Source organism: Nomascus leucogenys, chromosome 8, assembly GCF_006542625.1.
Source record: "Nomascus leucogenys isolate Asia chromosome 8, Asia_NLE_v1, whole genome shotgun sequence".
NCBI classification, from domain to species: domain Eukaryota; kingdom Metazoa; phylum Chordata; class Mammalia; order Primates; family Hylobatidae; genus Nomascus; species Nomascus leucogenys.
In genome coordinates this window covers 44,996,906-45,010,661 of record NC_044388.1, presented here as the reverse complement: position 1 = coordinate 45,010,661, position 13,756 = coordinate 44,996,906, and the positions used below count along the sequence as shown (strand labels likewise).

The 13,756-nt window shown below is 39.9% G+C and overlaps 1 long non-coding RNA gene across 1 annotated transcript; it reads left to right on the top strand.

The window, feature by feature from the left end:
- The first annotated feature begins 292 nt into the window (after positions 1–292).
- LOC101178177 lies at positions 293–10,730 on the top strand. Its single transcript, XR_001116158.2, has 3 exons — positions 293–378; positions 9,970–10,048; positions 10,249–10,730. It is a non-coding gene; the product is annotated as an uncharacterized LOC101178177 (long non-coding RNA).
- Positions 10,731–13,756: the final 3,026 nt, after the last annotated feature.

Sequence of the window (13,756 nt, the reverse complement as noted above, 5' to 3'; positions counted from 1 at the left end):
AGGAGAATTGCTTGAACCCAGGAAGTGGAGGTTTCAGTGAGCTGAGATCACACCACTGCACTTCAGCCTGGGCAACAGGGCAAGACTCTGTCTCAAAAAAAAAAAAAAAAAAGAAAGAGTCACCAGAGAGCTTGCTCCTCCCTGCCTTTGGGAACTGCCCCCACGGTCATTGACGCAGTCACTCAGGAGATCACCTTCCCAATTGCATTTTAGAAGGGTGTGGCAGATTCATGATGCCGAAGGGAGGAGAGAAGGCAGGAGGTGAAGGAGACGGCACAGGCAGAGGTACAGAGTGGTGACTGAAACCACACGCCATGTTGGGAGACTTCCAAACAAGTCTAGAGGGTTGGCACTTAGGGATGAAGAAATCATCTTCTGGTGAGTCCAGCGGTCCTTCCTGACCTACCTAGCAGATACACTAAGTTAGAACTGATGCCAGTGGATTATTTAGGATATTGCTTAGGGAAAAATTGGGAAGGAGCGTACAGAAAGATTGAAAGGACCCAAGAATGAGAATGGGTAGGTCCGTGAGAGCCCAGAGAACTGGGTTTTCATGTGGGTGATGAGATATCATGTGGAACAGAAGTGCGACTAGACATTCTTGTATTTTATTCTTTTTTTAAAAGGAAATGTTTTGATCATTACAAAATTAAATATGATCTTTGTTGTAGTGTTTTTTAATTGGAACTTTATCAGATTAAGGAAGTTTCTTTCTAATCTGGATTTAGTGATTTTTTTAAATCATGAATGGCTATGACATTTAATTTTTTGGCTTCAATTGAGTTACACTGTTCTTCTTTTTTAATATATTAATGTAAGAATTTATATAGATAGATTTTCTAATGTCAAATCAATTGACATCATGACCAACTTGGTCTTGATGCATTTCTTTATTTGTTTTGCTTTTGTTTTTTTTTTTGAGACGGAGTCTTGCTCTGTCGCCCAGGCTGGAGTGCAGTGCGCAATCTCGGCTCACTGCAAGCTCCGCCTCCTGGGTCACGCCATCTCCTGCCTCAGCCTCTCCGAGTAGCTGGACTACAGCGCCCCCACCCCCCGGCTATTTTTGTATTTAGTAGACGGGTTTCACCGTGGTCTCGATCTCCTGACCTCGTGATTCGCCCCTCGCCTCCAAGTGCTGGATTACAAGCGTGCCACCGCGCCCCGCCGATGCATTTCTTTAAACATTGCTGGATCAGCTTTGCTAGTGTTTTGTTTAGGACATTTGAACCTGTATTCTTGAGTGAAATTGGCCTCTCACTTTCTCTCCTTTGGACTATCCTTCTCTGGTTTACATTATGACAGTAATAGGGTCATAAAATAAGTTTGGGAGGATTACGTCCTTTCCTCTGAAAGAATTTTATAGGATTGGAATATATTCCTTAAAGATGGCATTTGACCACACTGGTTAGATACTGTGATGTTTTCTTGGTGGAAATTTTTTAAATTCAGGGTTCAATATATGTAGTGATTATAGAATCATTATTCCTTCTTGAGTCAATTTTTATTAGATTTTTATTTTTTTTTTTGAGACAGGGTCTTGCTGTGTCACTTAGCCTTGTATGCAGTGACACAATCACAGCTCACTGCAGCCTTGACCTCCCAGGTTCAAGCAATCCTCCCACCTCAGCCTCCCATGTAGCTGAGACTACAGGAATTACCACATGTGGCTAATTTTTTTAAATTATTTGTAGACATGGGGTCTCCCTATATTGCCCAGGCTGGTCTTGAACTCCTGGACTCAAGCAAGCCTCCCACCTCAGCTTTCCAAAGGGCTGGAATTACAGGTATGAACCATGATGCTGGGCCTAGATGTTTTTCCTATGGATGTGTGCATTTTATTTATGTTCAAAATCATTTACTTAAATTATTATTTACAATATGTTTACTTCCCTTTTAAATTTCTGATGTTTCTTCTAAATTTTTATAATTTCATCCTCCTTTATATTTCAAACATTCTTAATTTGTGCTTTATTTACTTGTTTTCTTAATCAATTTATCCAGGGTTTTTTTTGTGTGTGTACGTGTGTTTGTTTTTCAAATTTTGAAAACCCAACTTTTGTCTTTGTTTACATACTCTATTGTATCTGTTTTCTATTTCATTTATTTCTGTCTTCATCTTTATTACTTATTTTCATCTGATTTTAGTTGAGTTTATTCCGGGTTTCTTATACCCAAAAGATGCAATCATATGTTGAGAGAAATGGCAATTAAACTTATTAAATTTTCAGTGGGATGAGTGACATGCTCCCCTTACAACCACCCACCAAAAAATGCTAAGAACTATTCCAGAGAAATACATTTAGGGTATGTTTTTAGGATTTAGACTGACTGGAATTTAAATCTATGAAGTTTGGGGTACATTAAATAGTTTTGTTTCTCCATTTGTAAAGTAAGTCAAAACAATTATACCTCATAGGGTCTTGCGGCATTTACATGAAATAATCCATGTGCCTTGCTTAACGCATAGTTGCCCTCACAATAGGACCTCAGTATACAGTGACGATTTTTACTGGCATATGGATAAGATAATAAGGAATTATGTGATGACAGCCAACTGAGAGTAATCGACAATAAATGCTATAGTGTTGAAAAGTGGAGAATAATTGTTGGCTGGAATAGCCAAAGAAGTCTTCTGGAAGAATCTAAAATAAACTTAATGTTGGTAAAAGGGAGAACCACTGGGACAGGCAGACAAATGGGCATAGCATAAGACATAAGAAAAAAGAACAAATCACCTTGAGATGGGGTCATGCTTTCAAATACCATCCTTTGCATTACTTACAAGTACATTTCATAATTTACTAATACACTGACATTCTCAAGTTTTTAATCTATGTTGTCTTTGTCTGCCCTACAAATTCATTTTGTAAAATAAATGAAGACAGAGCCTTCATCTTTTATTTCTTCTGTGATCCTCCACAGCATTTAGTATTCTACTCTATATACAATGAGCACTTAATCAATGCCTATTGCTTGAATAAGTCCTCACTTCTGGGAGTGTGACCTCTGTCTTACTTTCAGCACTTATTCTTCTCATAGTGAGGGTGATTGTAGAATACCTAGTGACTATCAGGTGAAAAGGCTACAAGAAAATTGTGGGGGGATAATTTGGAATCAGCTCACAGAGGAAATAATCAAAGGTTCTGAAGTTGATGGGTAATCCCTCGGAAATGTTTTCGATAAGACACCTCTTCAAAGTAAAAGAGACAGCCCACTTTTCTCATAGATGGTGGAATAGTACGTCAATCTAGCTATTCTAGACACTAAAGGGGCTTCTGGCTAGGATTTGTGTTTTCTTTCCAAGCATGGAGCCAGCTGAATAAACCTTACTTAACTATGAGAAAGAACAATTTAGTAAGGAATTGGAAATGTCACATTATTTAGGGAATTATCTATTACAAAAGCCCAAATTACATATCATGTTAGTCTAATCTCATGCTACTGTAAGGACGTGACTGAGACTGGATAATTTATAATGGAAAGAGGTTTAATTGACTCACATTTCTGCCGGGTTGGGGAGGCCTCAGGAAACTTAGAATCATGGCAGAAGGGGAAGCAAACACATACTTCTTCACAGGGCAGCAGGAAGGAGAAGAATGAGTGCCTAGTGAAGGGGGAAGCCCCTATAAAACCATCTGATCTTGTGAGAACTAACTCACTATCATGAAAAGAGGATGGGGGAAACCACCCCCATGATTCAATTATCTCCACCTGGTTTCTTCCACGACATGTGGGGATTATGGAAACTACAATTCGAGATGAGATCTGGGTGGGGACACAACCAAGATGTATCACATATATAACTTAAATTGGATCAGTATTTAATGGATACCTAGTTGCCAGCTACCTTGTTGGTTCTTGAAGAGACAATGATGAGTAAGAACGGTTTATATCCTTAAAGATCTTAAACCAAAGAGAGAAGGAAACACATAGGTATGCATACCAGGATATAAAGTCAGGCTATGCCAAACACAAACATAGATAAACAGAGTGTTATAAAATTAGTGGATAGCGGAAATTAAATTTGAGTTGGAGTCAAGGAAGCTACCCCAGAAGTGGTAATACTGGAGATAATTCTTGAAATACCAGTGGAATTTAAACATATGTGAGGCTAGGGAATTTTAAAAACCTGGAAAGTGACATGTGTCTGGAATGGAACACAGGCTGGCAGAATTGCAATTTAGGGTGGATGGGGAGACTGGTGGAGTCAACTGTTAGCTATATAACTCTGAAAAACATTCAAGAGGTCAAGTGTCAGGATGGCTGAGTGGTCTAAGGCACCAGACTCAAGCTTAAGATTTGGGAGGTCATAAGAAGAACAGAGGAGGTTAGATATAAGAATTACTATAATGCCATATATGGCAAAAGCTGACAACCAGTTGAATGCCACAGGTGGAAGCAATGAAAGAATCAGTGATGAATGAGCTTTTTAGCTGAGGAAAAGCAGCAAATAGTGATGTCTACACCTGCAATAAAAAATCAGACACAAGAACCAATTTAGACAGGGTCGACATATTGAAGATGAGATGTGAGTTAAATGTGGCTATAGAGGCTGCATTAGGAAATACGGGTTGTGAAAATATGCGATACTGGAAAGGAAAAAGGCTTATTAGACTAGCACAAAGAAAGTTAGGATGGGTGAAAATTATGTTACATTTTACATGGAAGGAAAGGAAATTTGACACAAAAAGCCTTAACTACAAGCTATCCCCCAACTACTCCCAAATCTATGTCTCTAAACAGACCCTTTTATTAGAATCATAGGCTGTATATTTATGTAAATTATCATCATCATTACTTGGTTATAGGGTAAGAATTTCAAACAACATTTTCAAAACAGATTCATGACTGACATTAGATTATTGTGAGTGTATAAAAATGCAACTGATTTCTGGGTGCTGACTTCTTATCCTGCTACTTTACTGAATTTATTAGTTCTAGCAATTTTTAGTGGTGTCTTTAGGGTTTTCTACTTATCAGATCATATCACCAGTGAACAGAAATAATTTTACTTCTTTCTTTCCAATTTGGATGACTTTATTTCCCTGCTTAATAGTCTGGCTAGAACTTTCAGTACTATGTTGAACAGAAGTGATGTGATCTTGGCTCACTGAAACTTCCGCCTCCTGGCTTCAAGCAATTCTCCTGCCTCAGCCTCCCAAACAGCTGGGACTACAGGTGCACGCCACCATGCTCAGATAATTTTCGTACTTTTAGTAGAGATGGGGTTTCACCATGTTGGCCAGGAAGGTCTCAATCTCTTGACCTCGTGATCCACCTGCCTCGGCCTCCCAAAGTGCTGGGATTACAGGCATGAGCCACTGTGCCCAGACAAATCTTTTTTTTTTTTTTTTCCATTGAGACTTAGCTTCTCAGGAATAGGTAACTAAACTGGTCAGATAATAGGAATTAACGAAGCTGTTGGGACATAAGGATGATGTTACGGTAAGGCATCTGAGAATATTGATGAGTTGTTTAGGTTTGTCAGGAAGGTGAGAGAGGCTAGGAATGGACAAAGGGTTTGGAGGTTTGAAGGGGCACATGCAGGGTGTGAGTGAAAATGACATATAGGTGGAAGATACTGGTCGTAAACCAAAGATAAAATTCTAAGCTCCCCAGCCAACTGAATGGACCCCTCTTTTTGCAAAAGATTCCCAAAAGAAGCCTGAAAAATTAGTTCAGGCCATGACAGGAATCAGGGGGTGAAAATACAGCATTATAGCCTCTTCCTTTTGGAGTTTAGACACAACTTACCAGCATTAACATTAAAACAGATATCTTAAAATGAACAAAACAGACTCTGTGGCAATAAGACACTGAGTTCCAACCTGACTCTGGTTTAGGATCACATGACAGGTGGTAGGCCCTGAAGAAAATCAAAGTATTTTACCCCAAAACATATTCCTTTGACATATTCTGAAATAGCCCTGCAAATTATCTCTTGTGGGGGAAATTTGCATTCTGTAAGAATCTCCTTCCTTCACCAAGTCTTTTCCAGAGAGTCTGACACATTCAAGTTCTGATAAGAGTCACTCACTGTCTCTTCTCTTTGAAACTTGCTACCTGGAGGTTTCATCTACATGACAAGAACCCTGGCTTCCACAACCCCCTTGTCTAAATGCAAGCATTTTTTACACTGAATTCAATTCTTCAAGCAGAGCTTAACTCAACCAATTGCCAATCAGGAAATCTTCTAATCCACCTATGACCTGGAAGCCCCCTGCCCACCTCCATCCTTCCCCCACCTACTTTTAGATGTCTGACCTTTCTGGGCCAAACCAATATATACCTTAAATATATTAATTGATGTGTTTGTCTGTAACTTCTGTCTCCCTAAAATGTATAAAACCAAGCTGTAACCCAACCACCTTGGGCACATGTGCTCAGAACCTCCTAAGAGTGTGTCACTGGCCTTGCCAATTGATCCCTAACCTTGGCAAAATAAACCTCTAAATTGATTGAGACATGTCTCAGATATATTTTAGGTTATATGGCTAAATTTTTTAATTTATCTGGTTTATCTCAGAAGAGCTGAAAAGATCTTAGTGATGGCTTGGCCTGAGCTCCTCGTTCTGTCACTGAAAAAGTTATGGCCTGAAGAGGTGACCTGACTCTCCAGCATCCTGCAGTTAAAATGAGGTCCACCTGAATACAGCCCAAGTCCCCAGTCACAGATGAAAAGCAAGTCTTCCACTGGGCTCTTCTCTCACCCAACTTTCTTCCAGTGGAGTTCCAGCTACTGTCACTCCTGCTCCCCAGTTTTTGTTTGTTTGTTTGTTTTAAACCAACCTCAAAATTCTCAGTGACAAGGAAAATGTCTAAACTAGAGCCCTGCACTGTTTGCTCTGCAGTTCAGTAAGTTTTGGCTTCAGATCATTTGGAAGTTTGTTTCTGAGAGAAGATACAATGTAACTGCCTCCAGGCTCTTAGCTTGCCAGCAGGATGACTATCTCTAGCTGACAGGACCCACTGCCCCCTGCTGTTTGGATTGCTAACCAGGTTGTCTGACAGCAGGGTACCTTCCAGTTTGATCAGGGACAGTGGGCCCTAGATCAACATTCATCATTCATGAGGCTTTCCACTCAAACTGGGAAAAATCTCATGGCCATGTTGGCTGTTGGTTCAGCTGGGACTAGGAGAGAGGCAGAGATGACTCACCTGGGCGAAGGCTGCACAGGAGTCCTCTGGATTCAGTGTGGTTTCTGGAAAGACGTCTGTGTGGTGAGTGGAGAGACCTGCATTCTAGTCCTCCTCCACTGTCTACTCAGCGCATGTGAATAAAGTCATGTCACCTCGCTAAGCCTTGGTTTAGTCATCTACAAAGTAAAGTGTCAGCAGAAATAATTTTGTAGGGTTTACTCCTGTTCAAAAATATGTAATTGCATGGAAAAAGACTGACATTTTTTATATGAGGACCCATGTGATAAAACATGAGTGAAATGGAGTGTCCTAGGAAATTCCTGTTAACTGCTGGTTATTGATCATACTGATTATTACGAAAAGTGTGTTAAGAATGAACCCATGACAGCCAATGCCAGAATTCCAGCTCTTGCAGAGGATCCAAGCACCATGCCCAGGAATAGGTTGGGTCTCTTCATGTAAAGCAGAGAGAGGCAGGGAGGCCTGAGGCAGGACAGTCAGCAAGCAAGCTAGATAGACCTCAATTCCGGGGAAGAAGCATCTGCTGATTGCTCTGTTTTTTATTGGTGATGAATTGCTTTGGGTCCACAGATGTTAATTGTAGCCAGAAAAAGATCAGAAAGCTGCAATAGCATGATATATTAGGAAAAACACATGATTGGGAATGGAGCATAACTGGAGTCAAATCCCATTCTGGAACTAACTATTCATCCTTTCTGAATCTAAATTCTGTCATTATAACTCAGGGATAATTATATTTTTGCACGGGTTTTATGAGGATTAGAGACAACGTATGCAAAACACTTGGCACATGGTAAACATTTGCTAAATGTTATGCAATTTTATCAACGAGGTGTGGGAAAGGGACAAGAATTTAAGCCCAAAGAGCAGCACAGGTACAATGTGATTTTGCCAAACTCAGAACTTCTAAGGATACTTCTAGATCCACGTGTGGTTTTGTAATGAGGTCCTTGACACAGCCATATGAGAGGGATAATTTCTCAGGAGCCCCGGGTGGCAGCCATAGGAAGATGCACAGTTATATGTCTCTGAGCTTCCGTTTGGGGACTACAGAAAATCCGGACTCCAAAATTTCTACAGAAGAGCCCTAAGAATGGCAATTTAGTAAGAAATGGGATCTAAGAAATTGCCATTGTGTGCATATAAATTTATGAATTACTAGAAAATATTAATTGTCCATATGAAGAAATAGAAGACATGGATTGAATGAGGGTTGGGAGACAAGGCCCTCTCCTCACTATAAACCACAAATAAAATTCTAAGACCCCCCCCAACCACCTGAAAGAGCTTCTTCCTAAGCCAGGGCTCTTTTAAAATTTAACCTGAAGACTGTTTCAGGTCATGATGGGAAGTGGGGTTGGATATGATGCCTCGTTATACCTCTCCAGGATTAATGCGAACACAGACTTTAGGTCTAATAGAAATATTTTACAACCTATTCTCCCTGAAGCCCTACTACCTGAAGGCTTCCTCTGCAAATAAGAACTTGAGTCCCCACAATCCTTTATCTTACCCCAGAATTTCTTTCATTTTTGTTTTTGTTTTTTTGAGAAGGATTTTCGCTCTTATCCCCAAGGCTGGAGTGCAATGGCATGATCTCTGCTTACTGCAACCTCCACCTCCTGGGTTCAAGCAATTCTCCTGCCTCAGACTCCCAAGAGGCTGGGATTACAGGTGCCCACCACCATGCCTGGCTAATTTTTATATTTTTAGTAGAGATGGGGTTTCACCATGCTAGCTAGGGTAGTTTCAAACTTTAATCGTGGAAAAGAAAAGCTATAGGCCAAATTCTAATAAGGGTAAATGCATGCATATCTATAAAGCTCAATTTTTGGCTTCAATCTCCCTCTACCCCATACATATGCACATGCACACAATATATACACACAAACAATACACACACACCCTCATTGGAAACAAGACAAAAAACTAGAAGGCAACGTTCTCCACTCATATATCATTTATTTAATAAGCATAAATATAGAAGAAATAAACTTAACTTCAAGCAAAGATGGGCTGAGAATAGATAGAAGCCTCCCTAAGTACAGGTAACTGCAGTGACAGAAAGAATTATGTTAAATGTAATACCTAGGTTAAATTAATTAAATATTTACTAAGTGTTTTTATGGAGATTCAGAGCTAAAAGTTAGTGTTCTTAATCTTTTTTTTTTTTTTTTTTTTGAGACAGTGTCTCGCTCTGTCACCCAGGCTGGTGTGCAGTGGCGCGATCTGGGCTCACTGCAAGCTCCGCCTCCCGAGTTCACGCCATTCTCCTGCCTTAGCTTCCAGAGTAGCTAGCTGGGACTACAGGCGCCCGCCACCACGCCCGGCTAATTTTTATTTTATTTTTATTTTTTTTGTATTTTTAGTAGAGACGGGGTTTCACTGTGTTAGCCAGGATGGTCTCGAGCTCCTGATTTTGTGATCCGCCCGCCTCGGCCTCCCAAAGTGCTGGGATTACAGGAGTGAGCCACTACTCCTGGCCAGTGTTCTTAATCTCAATGAGCTCTAGTCCAATATGCAGCTTAACTGTATGCATTCATCATAGTTTTATGCCAATAACCTACTGCGGAGAATGGAAGGAGCAAAGGATGTGGTTAGATTATTCTATCTACTTAATGGATAAATGTCCTTGAGCGAGTGAGACGGAGCTTTAAGCCTTGGTATCTTTATCTATAACAGAAAGGTAATAATACCTATTCACTAGATTGCAGTGAGGATCAAATGAGTTAAGGTAAGTAAAAGAGCTCTATAAACTTTAAGAAGCCCATACAAATGCTAATTGTTGCTATTTTCTTTCCCCTTAAGGGTACGCTTGGTCTTTCCTGATGAAGTTTTAAGAGAAAGGCAGAGTTGACCCTGGGCTTTCAAAAAACTGTTCTTTCAGGTACAAACTACGAATTATGATTTTGAACTTCAAAAAAAAAAAGGGATAACTTTCAAAAATACCCAGTTTTGAAACACTCTGTCTATTCTTCATTCATTCATCTCCCATTGTCATTCCATGCCATTTCCCAGACTTTAGTCCCTTCTTAACTCTTCCTTGTGACAATTTTCTTTCTGCTTTCCTTTTCCTTCCTTCTCAAGGCAAAACCTCAGAGAGAAGAATTGGCTGCTAGGGATCCTCTGCAGAGACCTTGAAGAACATGGCAATTATGAAACTTCAACAAGAAAAGATTTAAGCTGATCTTTTAAAAAAAAATACTGTCGGGAATTTTGTAGAAATGACTTTAATATAATAACTGCTTCTTTGACTTATGTTTTGTCTGGTGGTGAAAAGAAAAATATTTATAAAAGCATGCCTGTGTCCTAAAATTGGGGACACAAACTTAAATGACTGAAGGCAGTTGAGGAGTGGAGGCAAGGATGGTGAAACCAGGCCCTGTACCAAGCAGGAAAGCGTGAACCTGCTAAAGAGAGTGGCTGCTTCTCATTTCCAGTCAACTCATCTGAAATGGAGTTGCGAATCCATTTCAGCCACAGCGATTGATCTGGATTTTTTTGTAAAATTCCCTGATTTTTACATATTGACAAATAATTAATTAATTAAGAAGAAATGTAAATGTTCAGCCATGCTGTGTACTCAGGAAATACCTTTATAAGACATCATGGGCCTAAATTCTGGGCCAAAGGAGCTAGAGAAAAAGGATAGGAATTCATCAGATCCAACATCACTACTGGATATTTAAATAGTCCAGGCCAGGCGTGGTGGCTCATGCCTGTAATCCCAGCACTTTGGGAGGCCGAGGCAGGCAGATCAAGAGGTCAGGAGATCGAGACCATCCTGGCTAACATGGTGAAACCCCGTCTCTACTAAAAATACAAAAAATTAGCTGGACGTGGTGGTAGGCACCTGTAGTCCCAGCTACTAGTGAGGCTGAGGCAGGAGAATGGCGTGAACCCGGGAGGCAGAGCTTGCAGTGAGCCGAGATCGCGCCACTGCACTCCATCCAGCCTGGGCGACAGAGCAAGATGCCATCTCAAAAAAAAAAAAAAAAGATAAAATAAAAAATAAATGAAAAAATCCAGAGTTTATATCCTGCTAAACATAGATAAATGAACAACTTTGGATTCCCAGGGTTACATGAGCATTCATGATGATTTATTTATTCATCACCATTTGAATAGATCACTGGGCAAAATGTAGAGATGACTGAGATAATGCTTGTGTTTTGACCCCATGGAGCATATAATCTAAACTGAAAGGCAAGCAAGGTATATACAAATGAAAATAGACGATAGAAATTAAAATGATGCAAATTCCTTTAATGGAGTGGTTCGTAGCATTGGCCATGGAGTCAAATGGGCATAGTATCATATCTTGACAAATTACCTTTCCTCAGTCTCCTGAGCTATAGATAGCAATGGAACCTATGCCACAGGAATGCTGTAAGCACTAATGAGAAAATATATATAAGGTTCTTAGCACAGTTTCTGACACAAATTTGGTAATGTTTTCATAAGATACAATACTAATGGTGGTAATGACAACAACAATAATAATAACAGAAGTAAGACAACTCAAATGTCACAAGGCTGGAAATGATAGAATTATGTGAGAGATGCAGGCAGCATATGTTAGACCCTTGCTACTTAAGGTAGGACCTATGGCCATGCAGCGTTGGCATCTTCTGGGCAGCTGTTAGAAAAGCAGGAGCTCAGGCCTCAGCCCAGAGGGACTGCATCAGAATCTGCATTTTATTTAGCATTTTCCCCAGGTAGACAGCATGCACATTAAAGTTCAAAAAGCACTGTGCTAGATGACATCAGAGGAGGCATGAACAAAGGTCTCCAGAATGAGACAAGATTGGACCAGATCATAAGTTTTCAAACATTTTGGTCTAAAGACCACTCTACAATTTTAAAAATTATTGAGGACCCACAGCCATTTGTTTATGTGTTTTATCTGTCTGATGTTTAACGATATAAGACATCTGGATGATCATATCTGCTTCAGCATTCAATCTGTTGTGTTATGTTCTTTTGGTTGACATATATGAAGAAAATGAGGCTGTACACAAATATATAGCTTGCAAAGGTAGGGGCATTTTAATACCCTTTTCATATAATTGTGGATATTCTCTCTCATTGTTCCAGAAAAATTCTGCAAGTGGTAGATAAACTCATGGAATCTCAAATTTAATGAGTCAACATTTGGAAGACTTGTAAAACTCTGTGAACCGATATTTTCCAAATGACAAATGCATGCTTTTACAAAATGTGGAACGTGAGTCAAAGACCCACTCGAAGTAGACTACTACATTTCAGTCTGTATAAACTAATGGATTTTCACATACCAGGAAAAAATATTCAGTGCCTATATTTTTTCTTGAGACCACCGTAGTACTTTGGCATGCAGCAGAAGTGCTTTGGTGTGCTTCCTATTTCCTCACATGAAATATTAAAAAGAAATGTACTTAAGGGTCAACATTCATTGAATTAATAATTTTTATTGTTTCATCCAGAACATTCTTAAGTGGAATGCACACTGGTGAGAAATGCAATGACTACTGGCATGGTTTGGGACCACTACCTTGATTCATGCTAGGCAGTACTTTCACTCACTATTGTTTTTGCACTTTCAGGGCAAATTTTAGCACAGTGGAAAAAGCAAGTAAACTCTTAATATTATTACAAATGTTTTTTAATTTCTCAAAGGTCCTTAAAAGGATTTCGGGTACTCTAAAAGTCTTTAGGCCATACTTTGAGGAACACAGGAATAGAACACTGGAAGACAGTGGCTCCATAAAAGGCTAGGTGAAAGGAAGAGGCCCACAGGACTAATGGAGTTAGGCCAGTGAAAATAGAAGTAAGAGGAAGCAAAGTGTGTTCAACCAATCTGCGTGGAGCTGAGCTTATGCAATTCAGAAACTGCTGCTTGAGCTACTCTGTTCTGCTCCTAAGAACAGAGGCATGGACAGAGAGAACATCATCCTTTTAGTTTGTTTATTAAACACGTCTTGGTGAAGTAGTTTCAACTTCAGCTAGACTACATTTTGCTAAGTGAACCTGAAAATCTTGGCAGTTGATTCAAACTAAAAAATCAAAGAGAAAACACATGAATAAATTACTTTTGCCATTTGCCATTATGTCTAACTAAAGAATTGGTACTCTCCCTTTAAAAAAAAATAGAGACGATCTTTTTTTTTTTTTTTTTTTTTTTTTTTTGAGACAGAGTCTTTCTCTGTCCCCCAGGCTGGAGTGCAGTGGCGCGATCTCGGCTCACTGCAAGCTCCGCCTCCCGGGTTCACGCCATTCTCCTGCCTTAGCCTCCAGAGTAGCTGGGACTACAGGCGCCCGCCACCACGCCCAGCTAATTTTTTGCACTTTTTAGTAGAGACGGGGTTTCACTGTGTTAGCCAGGATGGTCTCGATCTCCTGACCTCGCGATCCACCCGCCTCGGCCTCCCAAAGTGCTGGGATTACAGGCTTGAGCCACAGCACCCTGCCGATCATTTTTTTTTTAAAGAAATTGCCATTTTAGTTTTACAATTCATATAAATACTATTTTTTCTGAGTGAGTTATGTCCTCCCTCCTGAAGACCCAAGTGGTTAGGGACCCTATTACTTATTTGTATGTTACATACTTTAGAGA